Raw genomic sequence first — 25,756 nt, 5'->3', positions numbered from 1 at the left:
TAACGTTATACGTTAGTTCGTAATAGTTTATAACGTTATACGTTATAAGGTATTACTACATAACGTTATACGTCATTACGTATTAGTATATAACGTTATACGTCATTACGTAATAGTATATAACGTTATACGTTAGTACGTATCAGTATATAACGTTTTACGTCATTACGTAATAGTATAAAACGTTATACGTTATAACGTAATAGCATATAACGTTATACGTCACTACGTAATAGTACATAACGTTATACGTTATTACGTAATAGCATATAACGTTATACGTCATTACGTAATAGTATATAACGTTATACGTTATTACGTAATAGTATATAACGTTAGGCGTTATTACGTAATAGTTTATAACGTTATACGTTATAAGGTATTACTACATAACGTTATACGTCATTACGTATTAGTATATAACGTTATACGTCATTACGTAATAGTATATAACGTTATACGTTAGTACGTATCAGTATATAACGTCTTACGTCATTACGTAATAGTATATAACGTTAGGCGTTATTACGTAATAGTTTATAACGTTATACGTTATAAGGTATTACTACATAACGTTATACGTCATTACGTGTTAGTATATAACGTTATACGTCATTACGTAATAGTATATAACGTTATACGTTAGTACGTATCAGTATATAACGTTTTACGTCATTACGTAATAGTATATAACGTTATACGTTATAACGTAATAGCATATAACGTTATACGTCACTACGTAATAGTATATAACGTTATACGTTATTACGTAATAGTATATAACGTTAGGCGTCATTACGTAATAGTATATAACGTTATACGTTATAACGTAATAGCATATAACGTTATACGTCACTACGTAATAGTATATAACGTTATACGTTATTACGTAATAGCATATAACGTTATACGTTATTACGTAATAGTATATAACGTTATACGTTATTACGTAATAGTATATAACGTTAGGCGTTATTACGTAATAGTTTATAACGTTATACGTTATAAGGTATTACTACATAACGTTATACGTCATTACGTATTAGTATATAACGTTATACGTTATAACGTAATAGCATATAACGTTATACGTCACTACGTAATAGTATATAACGTTATACGTTATTACGTAATAGTATATAACGTTAGGCGTCATTACGTAATAGTATATAACGTTATACGTTATAACGTAATAGCATATAACGTTATACGTCACTACGTAATAGTATATAACGTTATACGTTATTACGTAATAGCATATAACGTTATACGTTATTACGTAATAGTATATAACGTTATACGTTATTACGTAATAGTATATAACGTTAGGCGTTATTACGTAATAGTTTATAACGTTATACGTTATAAGGTATTACTACATAACGTTATACGTCATTACGTATTAGTATATAACGTTATACGTCATTACGTAATAGTATATAACGTTATACGTTAGTACGTATCAGTATATAACGTTTTACGTCATTACGTAATAGTATATAACGTTATACGTTATAACGTAATAGCATATAACGTTATACGTCACTACGCAATAGTATATAACGTTATACATTATTACGTAATAGCATATAACGTTATACGTTATTACGTAATAGTATATAACGTTATACGTTATTACGTAATAGTATATAACGTTAGGCGTTATTACGTAATAGTTTATAACGTTATACGTTATAAGGTATTACTACATAACGTTATACGTCATTACGTATTAGTATATAACGTTATACGTCATTACGTAATAGTATATAACGTTATACGTTAGTACGTATCAGTATATAACGTTTTACGTCATTACGTAATAGTATATAACGTTATACGTTATAACGTAATAGCATATAACGTTATACGTCACTACGTAATAGTATATAACGTTATACGTTATTACGTAATAGCATATAACGTTATACGTTATTACGTAATAGTATATAACGTTAGGCGTCATTACGTAATAGTATATAACGTTATACGTTATAACGTAATAGCATATAACGTTATACGACACTACGTAATAGTATATAACGTTATACGTTATTACGTAATAGTATATAACGTTATACGTTATAACGTAATAGCATATAACGTTATACGTCATTACGTAATAAAATATAACGTTATACGTCATTACGTAATAGTATATAACGTTATACGTTAGTACGTATCAGTATATAACGTTTTACGTCATTACGTAATAGTATATAACGTTAGGCGTTATTACGTAATAGTTTATAACGTTATACGTTATAAGGTAATACTACATAACGTTATACGTCATAAGGTAATACTATATAACGATATACGTTAGTACGTAATAGTATATAACGTTATACGTTATTACGTAATAGCATATAACGTTATACTTCATTACGTAATAGTATATAACGTTATACGTTATTACGTAATAGTATATAACGTTATACGTTAGTTAGTAATAGTATATAACGTTATACGTTATAAGGTAATACTACATAACGTTATACGTCATTACGTAATACTATATAACGATATACGTTAGTACGTATTAGTATCTAACGTTTTACGTCATTACGTAATAGTATATAATGTTATACGTTATTACGTAATAGTATATAACGTTTTACGTCATTACGTATTAGTATATAACGTTATACGTTATAAGGTATTACTACATAACGTTATACGTTATTACGTAATAGTTTATAACGTTATACGTTATTAGGTAATAATTTATAACGTTATACGTTATTACGTATTAGCATATAACCTTATACCTCAAAACGTATTACTACATAACGTTATACGTCATTACGTATTAGTATATAACGTTATACGTCATTACGTAATAGTATATAACGTTATACGTTAGTACGTATCAGTATATAACGTTTTACGTCATTACGTAATAGTATATAACGTTAGGCGTTATTACGTAATAGTTTATAACGTTATACGTTATCAGGTATTACTACATAACGTTATACGTCATTACGTGTTAGTATATAACGTTATACGTCACTACGTAATAGTATATAACGTTATACGTTATTACGTAATAGCATATAACGTTATACGTTATTACGTAATAGTATATAACGTTATACGTTATTACGTAATAGTATATAACGTTAGGCGTCATTACGTAATAGTATATAACGTTATACGTTATAACGTAATAGCATATAACGTTATACGGCACTACGTAATAGTATATAACGTTATACGTTATTACGTAATAGTATATAACGTTATACGATATTACGTAATAGTATATAACTTTATACGTTATTACGTAATAGCATATAACGTTAGGCGTTATTACGTAATAGTTTATAACGTTATACGTTATAAGGTATTACTACATAACGTTATACGTCATTACGTATTAGTATATAACGTTATACGTCATTACGTAATAGTATATAACTTTATACGTTATTACGTAATAGCATATAACGTTAGGCGTTATTACGTAATAGTTTATAACGTTATACGTAATAAGGTATTACTACATAACGTTATACGATAGTACGTATCAGTATATAACGTTTTACGTCATTACGTAATAGTATATAACGTTATACGTTATAACGAAATAGCATATAACGTTATACGTCACTACGTAATAGTATATAACGTTATACGTTATTACGTAATAGTATATAACGTTAGGCGTCATTACGTAATAGTATATAACGTTATACGTTATAACGTAATAGCATATAACGTTATACGTCACTACGTAATAGTATATAACGTTATACGTTATTACGTAATAGTATATAACGTTAGGCGTCATTACGTAATAGTATATAACGTTATACGTTATTACGTAATAGTTTATAACGTTATACGTTAGTTCGTAATAGTTTATAACGTTATACGTCATAAGGTATTACTACATAACGTTATACGTCATTACGTATTAGTATATAACGTTATACGTCATTACGTAATAGTATATAACGTTATACGTTAGTACGTATCAGTATATAACGTTTTACGTCATTACGTAATAGTATATAACGTTAGGCGTTATTACGTAATAGTTTATAACGTTATACGTTATAAGATAATACTACATAACGTTATACGTCATAAGGTAATACTATATAACGATATACGTTAGTACGTAATAGTATATAACGTTATACGTTATTACGTAATAGCATATAACGTTATACTTCATTACGTAATAGTATATAACGTTATACGTTATTACGTAATAGTATATAACGATATACGTTAGTTAGTAATAGTATATAACGTTATACGTTATAAGGTAATACTACATAACGTTATACGTCATTACGTAATACTATATAATGTTATACGTTATTACGTAATAGTATATAACGTTTTACGTCATTACGTATTAGTATATAACGTTATACGTTATAAGGTATTACTACATAACGTTATACGTTATTACGTAATAGTTTATAACGTTATACGTCATTACGTAATAGTATATAACGTTATACGTTATAACGTAATAGCATATAACGTTATACGTCACTACGTAATAGTATATAACGTTATACGTTATTACGTAATAGTATATAACGTTAGGCGTCATTACGTAATAGTATATAACGTTATACGTTATTACGTAATAGTTTATAACGTTATACGTTAGTTCGTAATAGTTTATAACGTTATACGTCATAAGGTATTACTACATAACGTTATACGTCATTACGTATTAGTATATAACGTTATACGTCATTACGTAATAGTATATAACGTTATACGTTAGTACGTATCAGTATATAACGTTTTACGTCATTACGTAATAGTATATAACGTTAGGCGTTATTACGTAATAGTTTATAACGTTATACGTTATAAGATAATACTACATAACGTTATACGTCATAAGGTAATACTATATAACGATATACGTTAGTACGTAATAGTATATAACGTTATACGTTATTACGTAATAGCATATAACGTTATACTTCATTACGTAATAGTATATAACGTTATACGTTATTACGTAATAGTATATAACGATATACGTTAGTTAGTAATAGTATATAACGTTATACGTTATAAGGTAATACTACATAACGTTATACGTCATTACGTAATACTATATAATGTTATACGTTATTACGTAATAGTATATAACGTTTTACGTCATTACGTATTAGTATATAACGTTATACGTTATAAGGTATTACTACATAACGTTATACGTTATTACGTAATAGTTTATAACGTTATACGTTATTAGGTAATAATTTATAACGTTATACGTTATTACGTATTAGCATATAATCTTATACCTCATTACGTATTACTACATAACGTTATACGTCATTACGTATTAGTATATAACGTTATACGTCATTACGTAATAGTATATAACGTTATACGTTAGTACGTATCACTATATAACGTTTTACGTCATTACGTAATAGTATATAACGTTATACGTTATAACGTAATAGCATATAACGTTATACGTCACTACGTAATAGTATATAACGTTATACGTTATTACGTAATAGCATATAACGTTATACGTTAATACGTAATAGTATATAACGTTATACGTTATTACGTAATAGTATATAACGTTAGGCGTTATTACGTAATAGTTTATAACGTTATACGTTAGTACGTATCAGTATATAACGTTTTACGTCATTACGTAATAGTATATAACGTTAGGCGTTATTACGTAATAGTTTATAACGTTATAAGTTATAAGGTATTACTACATAACGTTATACGTCATTACGTGTTAGTATATAACGTTATACGTCACTACGTAACAGTATATAACGTTATACGTTATTACGTAATAGCATATAACGTTATACGTTATTACGTAATACTATATAACGTTTTACGTCATTACGTATTAGTATATAACGTTAGGCGTCATTACGTAATAGTATATAACGTTATACGTTATAACGTAATAGCATATAACGTTATACGTCACTACGTAATAGTATATAACGTTATACGTTATTACGTAATAGTATATAACGTTAGGCGTCATTACGTAATAGTATATAACGTTATACGTTATTACGTAATAGTTTATAACGTTATACGTTAGTTCGTAATGGTTTATAACGTTATACGTTATAAGGTATTACTACATAACGTTATACGTCATTACGTATTAGTATATAACGTTATACGTCATTACGTAATAGTATATAACGTTATACGTTAGTACGTATCAGTATATAATGTTTTACGTCATTACGTAATAGTATATAACGTTAGGCGTTATTACGTAATAGTTTATAACGTTATACGTTATAAGGTAATACTACATAACGTTATACGTCATAAGGTAATACTATATAACGATATACGTTAGTACGTAATAGTTTATAACGTTATACGTAATAAGGTATTACTACATAACGTTATACGTCATTACGTATTAGTATATAACGTTATACGTCATTACGTAATAATATATATTGTTATACGTTAGTACGTATCAGTATATAACGTTTTACGTCATTACGTAATAGTATATAACGTTATACGTTATAACGTAATAGCATATAACGTTAGGCGTTATTACGTAATAGTTTATATCGTTATACGTAATAAGGTATTACTACATAACGTTATACGTCATTACGTATTAGTATATAACGTTATACGTCATTACGTAATAATATATAACGTTATACGTTAGTACGTATCAGTATATAACGTTTTACGTCATTACGTAATAGTATATAACGTTATACGTTATAACGTAATAGCATATAACGTTATACGTCACTACGTAATAGTATATAACGTTATACGTTATTACGTAATAGTATATAACGTTATACGTTATTACGTAATAGTATATAACGTTATACGTTATTACGTAATAGTTTATATCGTTATACGTTAGTTAGTAATAGTCTATAACGTTATACGTTATAAGGTAACACTACATAACGTTATACGTCATTACGTAATACTATATAACGATATACGTTAGTACGTATTAGTATCTAACGTTTTACGTCATTACGTAATAGTATATAATGTTATACGTTATTACGTAATAGTATATAACGTTTTACGTCATTACGTAATATTATATAACGTTATACGTTATAACGTAATAGCATATAACGTTATACGTCATTACGTAATAGTATATAACGTTATACGTTATAAGGTAATACTCCATAACGTTATACGTCATTACGTGATAATATATAACGTTATACGTTATTACGTAATAGTTTACAACATTACACGTTAGTACGTAGTAGTATATAACGTTATACGTTATAAGGTAATACTAAATAACGTTATACGTTATAAGGTAATACTAAATAACGTTATACGTTATAAGGTATTCCTACATAACTTTATACGTTATTACGTAATAGTTTATAACGTTATACGTTATTACGTAATAGTATATAACGTTATACGTTATTACGTAATACTTTATAACGTTATACGTTAGTTCGTAATACTATATAACGTTATACGCTATAAGGTAATACTACATAACGTTATACGTCATTACGTAATACTATATAACGATATACGTTAGTACGCATTAGTATCTAACGTTTTACGTCGTTACGTAATAGTATATAACGTTATACGTTATTACGTAGTAGCATATAACGTTATACGACATTACGTTATAGTATATAACGTTATACGTTATTACGTAATAGTATATAACGTTATACGATATTACGTAATAGTTTATAACGTTATACGTTAGTACGTATTAGTATATAACGTTATACGTTAGTACGTATTAGTATATAACGTTTTACGTCATTACGTAATAGTATATAACGTTATACGTTATAACGTAATAGCATATAACGTTATACGTCACTACGTAATAGTATATAACGTTATACGTTATTACGTAATAGCATATAATGTTATACGTCATTACGTAATAGTATATAACGTTATACGTCATTACGTAATAGTATATAACGTTTTACGTCATTACGTAATAGTATATAACGTTATACGTTATAACGTAATAGCATATAACGTTATACGACACTACGTAGTAGTATATAACGTTATACGTTATTACGCAATAGTATATAACGTTATACGTTATTACGTAATAGTATATAACGTTATACGTTATTACGTAATAGTATATAACGTTTTACGTCATTACGTAATAGTTTATAACGTTATACGTTAGTTCGTAATACTATATAACGTTATACGTTATAAGGTGATACTACATAACGTTATACGTCATTACGTAATAGTTTATAACGTTATACGTTATTAGGTAATAATTTATAACGTTATACGTTATTACGTATTAGCATATAACCTTATACCTCATTACGTATTACTACATAACGTTATACGCCATTACGTATTAGTATATAACGTTATACGTTATTACGTAATAGTTTATAACGTTATACGTTATTACGTAATAGTATATAACGTTATACGTTATTACGTAATAGTTTATAACGTTATACGTTAGTTCGTAATACTATATAACGTTATACGTTATAAGGTGATACTACATAACGTTATACGTCATTACGTAATAGTTTATAACGTTATACGTTATTAGGTAATAATTTATAACGTTATACGTTATTACGTATTAGCATATAACCTTATACCTCATTACGTATTACTACATAACGTTATACGCCATTACGTATTAGTATATAACGATATACGTTAGTACGTATAAGTATCTAACGTTTTACGTCGTTACGTAATAGTATATAACGTTATACGTTATTACGTAGTAGCATATAACGTTATACGACACTACGTTATAGTTTATAACGTTATACGTTAGTTAGTAATAGTATATAACGTTATACGTTATAAGGTGATACTACATAACGTTATACGTCATTACGTAATACTATATATCGATATACGTTAGTACGTATTAGTATCTAACGTTTTACGTCATTACGTAATAGTATATAATGTTATACGTTATTACGTAATAGTATATAACGTTTTACGTCATTACGTATTAGTATATAACGTTATACGTTATAAGGTATTACTACATAACGTTATACGTTATTACGTAATAGTTTATAACGTTATACGTTATTAGGTAATAATTTATAACGTTATACGTTATTACGTATTAGCATATAACCTTATACCTCATTACGTATTACTACATAACGTTATACGTCATTACGTATTAGTATATAACGTTATACGTAATTACGTAATAGTATATAACGTTATACGTTATTACGTAATAGTATATAACGTTAGGCGTCATTACGTAATAGTATATAACGTTATACGTCATTACGTAATAGTATATAACGTTATACGTTATAACGTAATAGCATATAACGTTATACGTCACTACGTAATAGTATATAACGTTATACGTTATTACGTAATAGTATATAACGTTAGGCGTCATTACGTAATAGTATATAACGTTATACGTTATTACGTATCAGTATATAATGTTTTACGTCATTACGTAATAGTATATAACGTTAGGCGTTATTACGTAATAGTTTATAACGTTATACGTTATAAGGTAATACTACATAACGTTATACGTCATAAGGTAATACTATATAACGATATACGTTAGTACGTAATAGTTTATAACGTTATACGTTATAAGGTATTTCTACATAACGTTATACGTCATTACGTATTAGTATATAACGTTATACGTCATTACGTAATAATATATAACGTAATACGTTATTACGTAATAGCATATAACGTTAGGCGTTATTACGTAATAGTTTATAACGTTATACGTAATAAGGTATTACTACATAACGTTATACGTTAGTACGTATCAGTATATAACGTTTTACGTCATTACGTAATAGTATATAACGTTATACGTTATAACGTAATAGCATATAACGTTATACGTCACTACGTAATAGTATATAACGTTATACGTTATTACGTAATAGTATATAACGTTAGGCGTCATTACGTAATAGTATATAACGTTATACGTTATAACGTAATAGCATATAACGTTATACGTCACTACGTAATAGTATATAACGTTATACGTTATTAGGTAATAATTGATAACGTTATACGTTATTACGTATTAGCATATAACGTTATACGTCACTACGTAATAGTATATAACGTTATACGTTATTACGTAATAGTATATAACGTTAGGCGTCATTACGTAATAGTATATAACGTTATACGTTATAACGTAATAGCATATAACGTTATACGTCACTACGTAATAGTATATAACGTTATACGTTATTACGTAATAGTATATAACGTTATACGTTATTACGTAATAGTATATAACGTTATACGTTATTACGTAATAGTTTATATCGTTATACGTTAGTTAGTAATAGTCTATAACGTTATACGTTATAAGGTAACACTACATAACGTTATACGTCATTACGTAATACTATATAACGATATACGTTAGTACGTATTAGTATCTAACGTTTTACGTCATTACGTAATAGTATATAATGTTATACGTTATTACGTAATAGTATATAACGTTTTACGTCATTACGTAATATTATATAACGTTATACGTTATAACGTAATAGCATATAACGTTATACGTCATTACGTAATAGTATATAACGTTATACGTTATAAGGTAATACTCCATAACGTTATACGTCATTACGTGATAATATATAACGTTATACGTTATTACGTAATAGTTTACAACATTACACGTTAGTACGTAGTAGTATATAACGTTATACGTTATAAGGTAATACTAAATAACGTTATACGTTATAAGGTAATACTAAATAACGTTATACGTTATAAGGTATTCCTACATAACTTTATACGTTATTACGTAATAGTTTATAACGTTATACGTTATTACGTAATAGTATATAACGTTATACGTTATTACGTAATACTTTATAACGTTATACGTTAGTTCGTAATACTATATAACGTTATACGCTATAAGGTAATACTACATAACGTTATACGTCATTACGTAATACTATATAACGATATACGTTAGTACGTATTAGTATCTAACGTTTTACGTCGTTACGTAATAGTATATAACGTTATACGTTATTACGTAGTAGCATATAACGTTATACGACATTACGTTATAGTATATAACGTTATACGTTATTACGTAATAGTATATAACGTTATACGATATTACGTAATAGTTTATAACGTTATACGTTAGTACGTATTAGTATATAACGTTATACGTTAGTACGTATTAGTATATAACGTTTTACGTCATTACGTAATAGTATATAACGTTATACGTTATAACGTAATAGCATATAACGTTATACGTCACTACGTAATAGTATATAACGTTATACGTTATTACGTAATAGCATATAATGTTATACGTCATTACGTAATAGTATATAACGTTATACGTTATTACGCAATAGTATATAACGTTATACGTTACTACGTAATAGTATATAACGTTATACGTTATTACGTAATAGCATATAACGTTATACGTCATTACGTAATAGTATATAACGTTATACGTTAGTACGTATCAGTATATAACGTTTTACGTCATTACGTATTAGTATATAACGTTATACGTTATAAGGTATTACTACATAACGTTATACGTTATTACGTAATAGCATATAATGTTATACGTCATTACGTAATAGTATATAACGTTATACGTTATTAGGTAATAATTTATAACGTTATACGTTATTACGTATTAGCATATAACCTTATACCTCATTACGTATTACTACATAACGTTATACGTCATTACGTATTAGTATATAACGATATACGTTAGTACGTATAAGTATCTAACGTTTTACGTCGTTACGTAATAGTATATAACGTTATACGTTATTACGTAGTAGCATATAACGTTATACGACACTACGTTATAGTTTATAACGTTATACGTTAGTTAGTAATAGTATATAACGTTATACGTTATAAGGTGATACTACATAACGTTATACGTCATTACGTAATACTATATATCGATATACGTTAGTACGTATTAGTATCTAACGTTTTACGTCATTACGTAATAGTATATAATGTTATACGTTATTACGTAATAGTATATAACGTTTTACGTCATTACGTATTAGTATATAACGTTATACGTTATAAGGTATTACTACATAACGTTATACGTTATTACGTAATAGTTTATAACGTTATACGTTATTAGGTAATAATTTATAACGTTATACGTTATTACGTATTAGCATATAACCTTATACCTCATTACGTATTACTACATAACGTTATACGTCATTACGTATTAGTATATAACGTTATACGTAATTACGTAATAGTATATAACGTTATACGTTATTACGTAATAGTATATAACGTTAGGCGTCATTACGTAATAGTATATAACGTTATACGTCATTACGTAATAGTATATAACGTTATACGTTATAACGTAATAGCATATAACGTTATACGTCACTACGTAATAGTATATAACGTTATACGTTATTACGTAATAGTATATAACGTTAGGCGTCATTACGTAATAGTATATAACGTTATACGTTATTACGTATCAGTATATAATGTTTTACGTCATTACGTAATAGTATATAACGTTAGGCGTTATTACGTAATAGTTTATAACGTTATACGTTATAAGGTAATACTACATAACGTTATACGTCATAAGGTAATACTATATAACGATATACGTTAGTACGTAATAGTTTATAACGTTATACGTTATAAGGTATTTCTACATAACGTTATACGTCATTACGTATTAGTATATAACGTTATACGTCATTACGTAATAATATATAACGTAATACGTTATTACGTAATAGCATATAACGTTAGGCGTTATTACGTAATAGTTTATAACGTTATACGTAATAAGGTATTACTACATAACGTTATACGTTAGTACGTATCAGTATATAACGTTTTACGTCATTACGTAATAGTATATAACGTTATACGTTATAACGTAATAGCATATAACGTTATACGTCACTACGTAATAGTATATAACGTTATACGTTATTACGTAATAGTATATAACGTTAGGCGTCATTACGTAATAGTATATAACGTTATACGTTATAACGTAATAGCATATAACGTTATACGTCACTACGTAATAGTATATAACGTTATACGTTATTAGGTAATAATTTATAACGTTATACGTTATTACGTATTAGCATATAACGTTATACGTCACTACGTAATAGTATATAACGTTATACGTTATTACGTAATAGTATATAACGTTAGGCGTCATTACGTAATAGTATATAACGTTATACGTTATAACGTAATAGCATATAACGTTATACGTCACTACGTAATAGTATATAACGTTATACGTTATTACGTAATAGTATATAACGATTTACGTCATTACGTATTAGTATATAACGTTATACGTTATAAGGTATTACTACATAACGTTATACGTTATTACGTAATAGTTTATAACGATATACGTTATTAGGTAATAATTTATAACGTTATACGTTATTAGGTAATAATTTATAACGTTATACGTTATTACGTATTAGCATATAACCTTATACCTCATTACGTATTACTACATAACGTTATACGTCATTACGTATTAGTATATAACGTTATACGTCACTACGTAATAGTATATAACGTTATACGTTATTACGTAATAGTATATAACGTTAGGCGTCATTACGTAATAGTATATAACGTTATACGTTATTACGTAATAGTTTATAACGTTATACGTTAGTTCGTAATGGTTTATAACGTTATACGTTATAAGGTATTACTACATAACGTTATACGTCATTACGTATTAGTATATAACGTTATACGTCATTACGTAATAGTATATAACGTTATACGTTATAACGTAATAGCATATAACGTTATACGTCACTACGTAATAGTATATAACGTTATACGTTATTACGTAATAGTATATAACGTTATACGTTATTACGTAATAGTATATAACGTTATACGTTATTACGTAATAGTTTATATCGTTATACGTTAGTTAGTAATAGTCTATAACGTTATACGTTATAAGGTAACACTACATAACGTTATACGTCATTACGTAATACTATATAACGATATACGTTAGTACGTATTAGTATCTAACGTTTTACGTCATTACGTAATAGTATATAATGTTATACGTTATTACGTAATAGTATATAACGTTTTACGTCATTACGTAATGTTATATAACGTTATACGTTATAACGTAATAGCATATAACGTTATACGTCATTACGTAATAGTATATAACGTTATACGTTATAAGGTAATACTCCATAACGTTATACGTCATTACGTGATAATATATAACGTTATACGTTATTACGTAATAGTTTACAACATTACACGTTAGTACGTAGTAGTATATAACGTTATACGTTATAAGGTAATACTAAATAACGTTATACGTTATAAGGTAATACTAAATAACGTTATACGTTATAAGGTATTCCTACATAACTTTATACGTTATTACGTAATAGTTTATAACGTTATACGTTATTACGTAATAGTATATAACGTTATACGTTATTACGTAATACTTTATAACGTTATACGTTAGTTCGTAATACTATATAACGTTATACGCTATAAGGTAATACTACATAACGTTATACGTCATTACGTAATACTATATAACGATATACGTTAGTACGTATTAGTATCTAACGTTTTACGTCGTTACGTAATAGTATATAACGTTATACGTTATTACGTAGTAGCATATAACGTTATACGACATTACGTTATAGTATATAACGTTATACGTTATTACGTAATAGTATATAACGTTATACGATATTACGTAATAGTTTATAACGTTATACGTTAGTACGTATTAGTATATAACGTTATACGTTAGTACGTATTAGTATATAACGTTTTACGTCATTACGTAATAGTATATAACGTTATACGTTATAACGTAATAGCATATAACGTTATACGTCACTACGTAATAGTATATAACGTTATACGTTATTACGTAATAGCATATAATGTTATACGTCATTACGTAATAGTATATAACGTTATACGTTATTACGCAATAGTATATAACGTTATACGTTACTACGTAATAGTATATAACGTTATACGTTATTACGTAATAGCATATAACGTTATACGTCATTACGTAATAGTATATAACGTTATACGTTAGTACGTATCAGTATATAACGTTTTACGTCATTACGTAATAGTATATAACGTTATACGTTATAACGTAATAGCATATAACGTTATACGACACTACGTAGTAGTATATAACGTTATACGTTATTACGCAATAGTATATAACGTTATACGTTATTACGTAATAGTATATAACGTTATACGTTATTACGTAATAGTATATAACGTTTTACGTCATTACGTAATAGTTTATAACGTTATACATTAGTACGTATTAGTATATAACGTTATACGTTATAAGGTATTACTACATAACGTTATACGTCATTACGTATTAGTATAGAACGTTATACGTTATAAGGTGTTACTACATAACGTTATACGTTATTACGTAATAGTTTATAACGTTATACGTTATTACGTAATAGTATATAACGTTATACGTTATTACGTAATAGTTTATAACGTTATACGTTAGTTCGTAATACTATATAACGTTATACGTTATAAGGTGATACTACATAACGTTATACGTCATTACGTAATAGTTTATAACGTTATACGTTATTAGGAAATAATTTATAACGTTATACGTTATTACGTATTAGCATATAACCTTATACCTCATTACGTATTACTACATAACGTTATACGTCATTACGTATTAGTATATAACGATATACGTTAGTACGTATAAGTATCTAACGTTTTACGTCGTTACGTAATAGTATATAACGTTATACGTTATTACGTAGTAGCATATAACGTTATACGACACTACGTTATAGTTTATAACGTTATACGTTAGTTAGTAATAGTATATAACGTTATACGTTATAAGGTGATACTACATAACGTTATACGTCATTACGTAATACTATATATCGATATACGTTAGTACGTATTAGTATCTAACGTTTTACGTCATTACGTAATAGTATATAATGTTATACGTTATTACGTAATAGTATATAACGTTTTACGTCATTACGTATTAGTATATAACGTTATACGTTATAAGGTATTACTACATAACGTTATACGTTATTACGTAATAGTTTATAACGTTATACGTTATTAGGTAATAATTTATAACGTTATACGTTATTACGTATTAGCATATAACCTTATACCTCATTACGTATTACTACATAACGTTATACGTCATTACGTATTAGTATATAACGTTATACGTAATTACGTAATAGTATATAACGTTATACGTTATTACGTAATAGTATATAACGTTAGGCGTCATTACGTAATAGTATATAACGTTATACGTCATTACGTAATAGTATATAACGTTATACGTTATAACGTAATAGCATATAACGTTATACGTCACTACGTAATAGTATATAACGTTATACGTTATTACGTAATAGTATATAACGTTAGGCGTCATTACGTAATAGTATATAACGTTATACGTTATTACGTATCAGTATATAATGTTTTACGTCATTACGTAATAGTATATAACGTTAGGCGTTATTACGTAATAGTTTATAACGTTATACGTTATAAGGTAATACTACATAACGTTATACGTCATAAGGTAATACTATATAACGATATACGTTAGTACGTAATAGTTTATAACGTTATACGTTATAAGGTATTTCTACATAACGTTATACGTCATTACGTATTAGTATATAACGTTATACGTCATTACGTAATAATATATAACGTAATACGTTATTACGTAATAGCATATAACGTTAGGCGTTATTACGTAATAGTTTATAACGTTATACGTAATAAGGTATTACTACATAACGTTATACGTTAGTACGTATCAGTATATAACGTTTTACGTCATTACGTAATAGTATATAACGTTATACGTTATAACGTAATAGCATATAACGTTATACGTCACTACGTAATAGTATATAACGTTATACGTTATTACGTAATAGTATATAACGTTAGGCGTCATTACGTAATAGTATATAACGTTATACGTTATAACGTAATAGCATATAACGTTATACGTCACTACGTAATAGTATATAACGTTATACGTTATTAGGTAATAATTTATAACGTTATACGTTATTACGTATTAGCATATAACGTTATACGTCACTACGTAATAGTATATAACGTTATACGTTATTACGTAATAGTATATAACGTTAGGCGTCATTACGTAATAGTATATAACGTTATACGTTATAACGTAATAGCATATAACGTTATACGTCACTACGTAATAGTATATAACGTTATACGTTATTACGTAATAGTATATAACGATTTACGTCATTACGTATTAGTATATAACGTTATACGTTATAAGGTATTACTACATAACGTTATACGTTATTACGTAATAGTTTATAACGTTATACGTTATTAGGTAATAATTTATAACGTTATACGTTATTAGGTAATAATTTATAACGTTATACGTTATTACGTATTAGCATATAACCTTATACCTCATTACGTATTACTACATAACGTTATACGTCATTACGTATTAGTATATAACGTTATACGTAATTACGTAATAGTATATAACGTTATACGTTATAACGTAATAGCATATAACGTTATACGTCACTACGTAATAGTATATAACGTTATACGTTATTACGTAATAGTATATAACGTTAGGCGTCATTACGTAATAGTATATAACGTTATACGTTATAACGTAATAGCATATAACGTTATACGTCACTACGTAATAGTATATAACGTTATACGTTATTACGTAATAGTATATAACGTTAGGCGTCATTACGTAATAGTATATAACGTTATACGTTATTACGTAATAGTTTATAACGTTATACGTTAGTTCGTAATGGTTTATAACGTTATACGTTATAAGGTATTACTACATAACGTTATACGTCATTACGTATTAGTATATAACGTTATACGTCATTACGTAATAGTATATAACGTTATACGTTAGTACGTAATAGCATATAACGTTATACGTCACTACGTAATAGTATATAACGTTATACGTTATTACGTAATAGTATATAACGTTAGGCGTCATTACGTAATAGTATATAACGTTAGGCGTTATTACGTAATAGTTTATAACGTTATACGTTATAAGGTAATACTACATAACGTTATACGTCATAAGGTAATACAATATAACGATATACGTTAGTACGTAATAGTTTATAACGTTATACGTTATAAGGTATTTCTACATAACGTTATACGTCATTACGTATTAGTATATAACGTTATACGTCATTACGTAATAATATATAACGTTATACGTTATTACGTAATAGCATATAACGTTAGGCGTTATTACGTAATAGTTTATAACGTTATACGTAATAAGGTATTACTACATAACGTTATACGTTAGTACGTATCAGTATATAACGTTTTACGTCATTACGTAATAGTATATAACGTTATACGTTATAACGTAATAGCATATAACGTTATACGTCACTACGTAATAGTATATAACGTTATACGTTATTACGTAATAATATATAACGTTAGGCGTCATTACGTAATAGTATATAACGTTATACGTTATAACGTAATAGCATATAACGTTATACGTCACTACGTAATAGTATATAACGTTATACGTTATTAGGTAATAATTTATAACGTTATACGTTATTACGTATTAGCATATAACGTTATACGTCACTACGTAATAGTATATAACGTTATACGTTATTACGTAATAGTATATAACGTTAGGCGTCATTACGTAATAGTATATAACGTTATACGTTATAACGTAATAGCATATAACGTTATACGTCACTACGTAATAGTATATAACGTTATACGTTATTACGTAATAGTATATATCGTTTTACGTCATTACGTATTTGTATATAACGTTATACGTTATAAGGTATTACTACATAACGTTATACGTCATTACGTATTAGTATATAACGTTATACGTCATTACGTAATAGTATATAACGTTATACGTTATAACGTAATAGCATATAACGTTATACGTCACTACGTAATAGTATATAACGTTATACGTTATTACGTAATAGTATATAACGTTAGGCGTCATTACGTAATAGTATATAACGTTATACGTTATTACGTAATAGTTTATAACGTTATACGTTAGTTCGTAATGGTTTATAACGTTTTACGTTATAAGGTATTATTACATAACGTTATACGTCATTACGTATTAGTATATAACGTTATACGTCATTACGTAATAGTATATAACGTTATACGTTAGTACGTAATAGCATATAACGTTATACGTCACTACGTAATAGTATATAACGTTATACGTTATTACGTAATAGTATATAACGTTAGGCGTCATTACGTAATAGTATATAACGTTAGGCGTTATTACGTAATAGTTTATAACGTTATACGTTATAAGGTAATACTACATAACGTTATACGTCATAAGGTAATACTATATAACGATATACGTTAGTACGTAATAGTTTATAACGTTATACGTTATAAGGTATTTCTACATAACGTTATACGTCATTACGTATTAGTATATAACGTTATACGTCATTACGTAATAATATATAACGTTATACGTTATTACGTAATAGCATATAACGTTAGGCGTTATTACGTAATAGTTTATAACGTTATACGTAATAAGGTATTACTACATAACGTTATACGTTAGTACGTATCAGTATATAACGTTTTACGTCATTACGTAATAGTATATAACGTTATACGTTATAACGTAATAGCATATAACGTTATACGTCACTACGTAATAGTATATAACGTTATACGTTATTACGTAATAGTATATAACGTTAGGCGTCATTACGTAATAGTATATAACGTTATACGTTATAACGTAATAGCATATAACGTTATACGTCACTACGTAATAGTATATAACGTTATACGTTATTACGTAATAGTATATAACGTTAGGCGTCATTACGTAATAGTATATAACGTTATACGTTATTACGTAATAGTTTATAACGTTATACGTTAGTTCGTAATAGTTTATAACGTTATACGTTATAAGGTATTACTACATAACGTTATACGTCATTACGTATTAGTATATAACGTTATACGTCATTACGTAATAGTATATAACGTTATACGTTAGTACGTAATAGCATATAACGTTATACGTCACTACGTAATAGTATATAACGTTATACGTTATTACGTAATAGTATATAACGTTAGGCGACATTACGTAATAGTATATAACGTTAGGCGTTATTACGTAATAGTTTATAACGTTATACGTTATAAGGTATTTCTACATAACGTTATACGTCATTACGTATTAGTATATAACGTTATACGTCATTACGTAATAGTATATAACGTAATACGTTATTACGTAATAGCATATAACGTTAGGCGTTATTACGTAATAGTTTATAACGTTATACGTAATAAGGTATTACTACATAACGTTATACGTCATTACGTATTAGTATATAACGTTATACGTCATTACGTATTAGTATATAACGTTATACGTCATTACGTAATAATATATAACGTTATACGTTAGTACGTATCACTATATAACGTTTTACGTCATTACGTAATAGTATATAACGTTATACGTTATAACGTAATAGCATATAACGTTAGGCGTTATTACGTAATAGTTTATATCGTTATACGTAATAAGGTATTACTACATAACGTTATACGTCATTACGTATTAGTATATAACGTTATACGTCATTACGTAATAATATATAACGTTATACGTTAGTACGTATCAGTATATAACGTTTTACGTCATTACGAAATAGTATATAACGTTATACGTTATAACGTAATAGCATATAACGTTATACGTCACTACGTAATAGTATATAACGTTATACGTTATTACGTAATAGTATATAACGTTATACGTTATTACGTAATAGTATATAACGTTATACGTTATTACGTAATAGTTTATATCGTTATACGTTAGTTAGTAATAGTCTATAACGTTATACGTTATAAGGTAACACTACATAACGTTATACGTCATTACGTAATACTATATAACGATATACGTTAGTACGTATTAGTATCTAACGTTTTACGTCATTACGTAATAGTATATAATGTTATACGTTATTACGTAATAGTATATAACGTTTTACGTCATTACGTATTAGTATATAACGTTAGGCGTCATTACGTAATAGTATATAACGTTATACGTTATAACGTAATAGCATATAACGTTATACGTCACTACGTAATAGTATATAACGTTATACGTTATTACGTAATAGTATATAACGTTAGGCGTCATTACGTAATAGTATATAACGTTATACGTTAGTTCGTAATAGTTTATAACGTTATACGTTAGTTCGTAATGGTTTATAACGTTATACGTTATAAGGTAATACTACATAACGTTATACGTCATAAGGTAATACTATATAACGATATACGTTAGTACGTAATAGTTTATAACGTTATACGTTATAAGGTATTTCTACATAACGTTATACGTCATTACGTATTAGTATATAACGTTATACGTCATTACGTAATAATATATAACGTTATACGTTATTACGTAATAGCATATAACGTTAGGCGTTATTACGTAATAGTTTATAACGTTATACGTAATAAGGTATTACTACATAACGTTATACGTCATTACGTATTAGTATATAACGTTATACGTCATTACGTAATAATATATATTGTTATACGTTAGTACGTATCAGTATATAACGTTTTACGTCATTACGTAATAGTATATAACGTTATACGTTATAACGTAATAGCATATAACGTTAGGCGTTATTACGTAATAGTTTATATCGTTATACGTAATAAGGTATTACTACATAACGTTATACGTCATTACGTATTAGTATATAACGTTATACGTCATTACGTAATAATATATAACGTTATACGTTAGTACGTATCAGTATATAACGTTTTACGTCATTACGTAATAGTATATAACGTTATACGTTATAACGTAATAGCATATAACGTTATACGTCACTACGTAATAGTATATAACGTTATACGTTATTACGTAATAGTATATAACGTTATACGTCATTACGTAATAGTATATAACGTTATACGTTATAAGGTAATACTAAATAACGTTATACGTTATAAGGTATTCCTACATAACGTTATACGTTATTACGTAATAGTTTATAACGTTATACGTTATTACGTAATAGTATATAACGTTATACGTTATTACGTAATAGTTTATAACGTTATACGTTAGTTCGTAATACTATATAACGTTATACGCTATAAGGTAATACTACATAACGTTATACGTCATTACGTAATACTATATAACGATATACGTTAGTACGTATTAGTATCTAACGTTATACGTTATTACGTAGTAGCATATAACGTTATACGACACTACGTTATAGTTTATAACGTTATACGTTAGTTAGTAATAGTATATAGCGTTATACGTTATAAGGTGATACTACATAACGTTATACGTCATTACGTAATACTATATATCGATATACGTTAGTACGTATTAGTATCTAACGTTTTACGTCATTACGTAATAGTATATAATGTTATGCGTTATTACGTAATAGTATATAACGTTTTACGTCATTACGTATTAGTATATAACGTTATACGTTATAAGGTATTACTACATAACGTTATACGTTATTACGTAATAGTTTATAACGTTATACGTTATTAGGTAATAATTTATAACGTTATACGTTATTACGTATTATCATATAACCTTATACCTCATTACGTATTACTACATAACGTTATACGTCATTACGTATTAGTATATAACGTTATACGTCATTACGTAATAGTATATAACGTTATACGTCATTACGTAATAGTATATAACGTTATACGTTAGTACGTATCAGTATATAATGTTTTACGTCATTACGTAATAGTATATAACGTTAGGCGTCATTACGTAATAGTATATAACGTTATACGTCATTACGTAATAGTATATAACGTTATACGTTAGTACGTATCAGTATATAATGTTTTACGTCATTACGTATTAGTATATAACGTTAGGCGTCATTACGTAATAGTATATAACGTTATACGTTATAACGTAATAGCATATAACGTTATACGTCACTACGTAATAGTATATAACGTTATACGTTATTACGTAATAGTATATAACGTTAGGCGTCATTACGTAATAGTATATAACGTTATACGTTATTACGTAATAGTTTATAACGTTATACGTTAGTTCGTAATGGTTTATAACGTTATACGTTATAAGGTATTACTACATAACGTTATACGTCATTACGTATTAGTATATAACGTTATACGTCATTACGTAATAGTATATAACGTTATACGTTAGTACGTATCAGTATATAATGTTTTACGTCATTACGTAATAGTATATAACGTTAGGCGTTATTACGTAATAGTTTATAACGTTATACGTTATAAGGTAATACTACATAACGTTATACGTCATAAGGTAATACTATATAACGATATACGTTAGTACGTAATAGTTTATAACGTTATACGTAATAAGGTATTACTACATAACGTTATACGTCATTACGTATTAGTATATAACGTTATACGTCATTACGTAATAATATATATTGTTATACGTTAGTACGTATCAGTATATAACGTTTTACGTCATTACGTAATAGTATATAACGTTATACGTTATAACGTAATAGCATATAACGTTAGGCGTTATTACGTAATAGTTTATATCGTTATACGTAATAAGGTATTACTACATAACGTTATACGTCATTACGTATTAGTATATAACGTTATACGTCATTACGTAATAATATATAACGTTATACGTTAGTACGTATCAGTATATAACGTTTTACGTCATTACGTAATAGTATATAACGTTATACGTTATAACGTAATAGCATATAACGTTATACGTTATTACGTAATAGTATATAACGTTATACGTTATAACGTAATAGCATATAGCGTTATACGTCACTACGTAATAGTATATAATGTTATACGTTATTACGTAATAGTATATAACGTTTTACGTCATTACGTAATATTATATAACGTTATACGTTATAACGTAATAGCATATAACGTTATACGTCATTACGTAATAGTATATAACGTTATACGTTATAAGGTAATACTCCATAACGTTATACGTCATTACGTGATAATATATAACGTTATACGTTATTACGTAATAGTTTACAACATTACACGTTAGTACGTAGTAGTATATAACGTTATACGTTATAAGGTAATACTAAATAACGTTATACGTTATAAGGTAATACTAAATAACGTTATACGTTATAAGGTATTCCTACATAACTTTATACGTTATTACGTAATAGTTTATAACGTTATACGTTATTACGTAATAGTATATAACGTTATACGTTATTACGTAATACTTTATAAAGTTATACGTTAGTTCGTAATACTATATAACGTTATACGCTATAAGGTAATACTACATAACGTTATACGTCATTACGTAATACTATATAACGATATACGTTAGTACGTATTAGTATCTAACGTTTTACGTCGTTACGTAATAGTATATAACGTTATACGTTATTACGTAGTAGCATATAACGTTATACGACATTACGTTATAGTATATAACGTTATACGTTATTACGTAATAGTATATAACGTTATACGATATTACGTAATAGTTTATAACGTTATACGTTAGTACGTATTAGTATATAACGTTATACGTTAGTACGTATTAGTATATAACGTTTTACGTCATTACGTAATAGTATATAACGTTATACGTTATAACGTAATAGCATATAACGTTATACGTCACTACGTAATAGTATATAACGTTATACGTTATTACGTAATAGCATATAATGTTATACGTCATTACGTAATAGTATATAACGTTATACGTTATTACGCAATAGTATATAACGTTATACGTTACTACGTAATAGTATATAACGTTATACGTTATTACGTAATAGCATATAACGTTATACGTCATTACGTAATAGTATATAACGTTATACGTTAGTACGTATCAGTATATAACGTTTTACGTCATTACGTAATAGTATATAACGTTATACGTTATAACGTAATAGCATATAACGTTATACGACACTACGTAGTAGTATATAACGTTATACGTTATTACGCAATAGTATATAACGTTATACGTTATTACGTAATAGTATATAACGTTATACGTTATTACGTAATAGTATATAACGTTTTACGTCATTACGTAATAGTTTATAACGTTATACATTAGTACGTATTAGTATATAACGTTATACGTTATAAGGTATTACTACATAACGTTATACGTCATTACGTATTAGTATATAACGTTATACGTTATAAGGTGTTACTACATAACGTTATACGTTATTACGTAATAGTTTATAACGTTATACGTTATTACGTAATAGTATATAACGTTATACGTTATTACGTAATAGTTTATAACGTTATACGTTAGTTCGTAATACTATATAACGTTATACGTTAGAAGGTAATACTACATAACGTTATACGTCATTACGTAATACTATATAACGATATACGTTAGTACGTATAAGTATCTAACGTTTTACGTCGTTACGTAATAGTATATAACGTTATACGTTAT

Source organism: Bombus pascuorum, chromosome 8 (assembly GCF_905332965.1).
Source record: "Bombus pascuorum chromosome 8, iyBomPasc1.1, whole genome shotgun sequence".
NCBI classification, from domain to species: domain Eukaryota; kingdom Metazoa; phylum Arthropoda; class Insecta; order Hymenoptera; family Apidae; genus Bombus; species Bombus pascuorum.
This window is presented reverse-complemented; position numbering follows the sequence as displayed.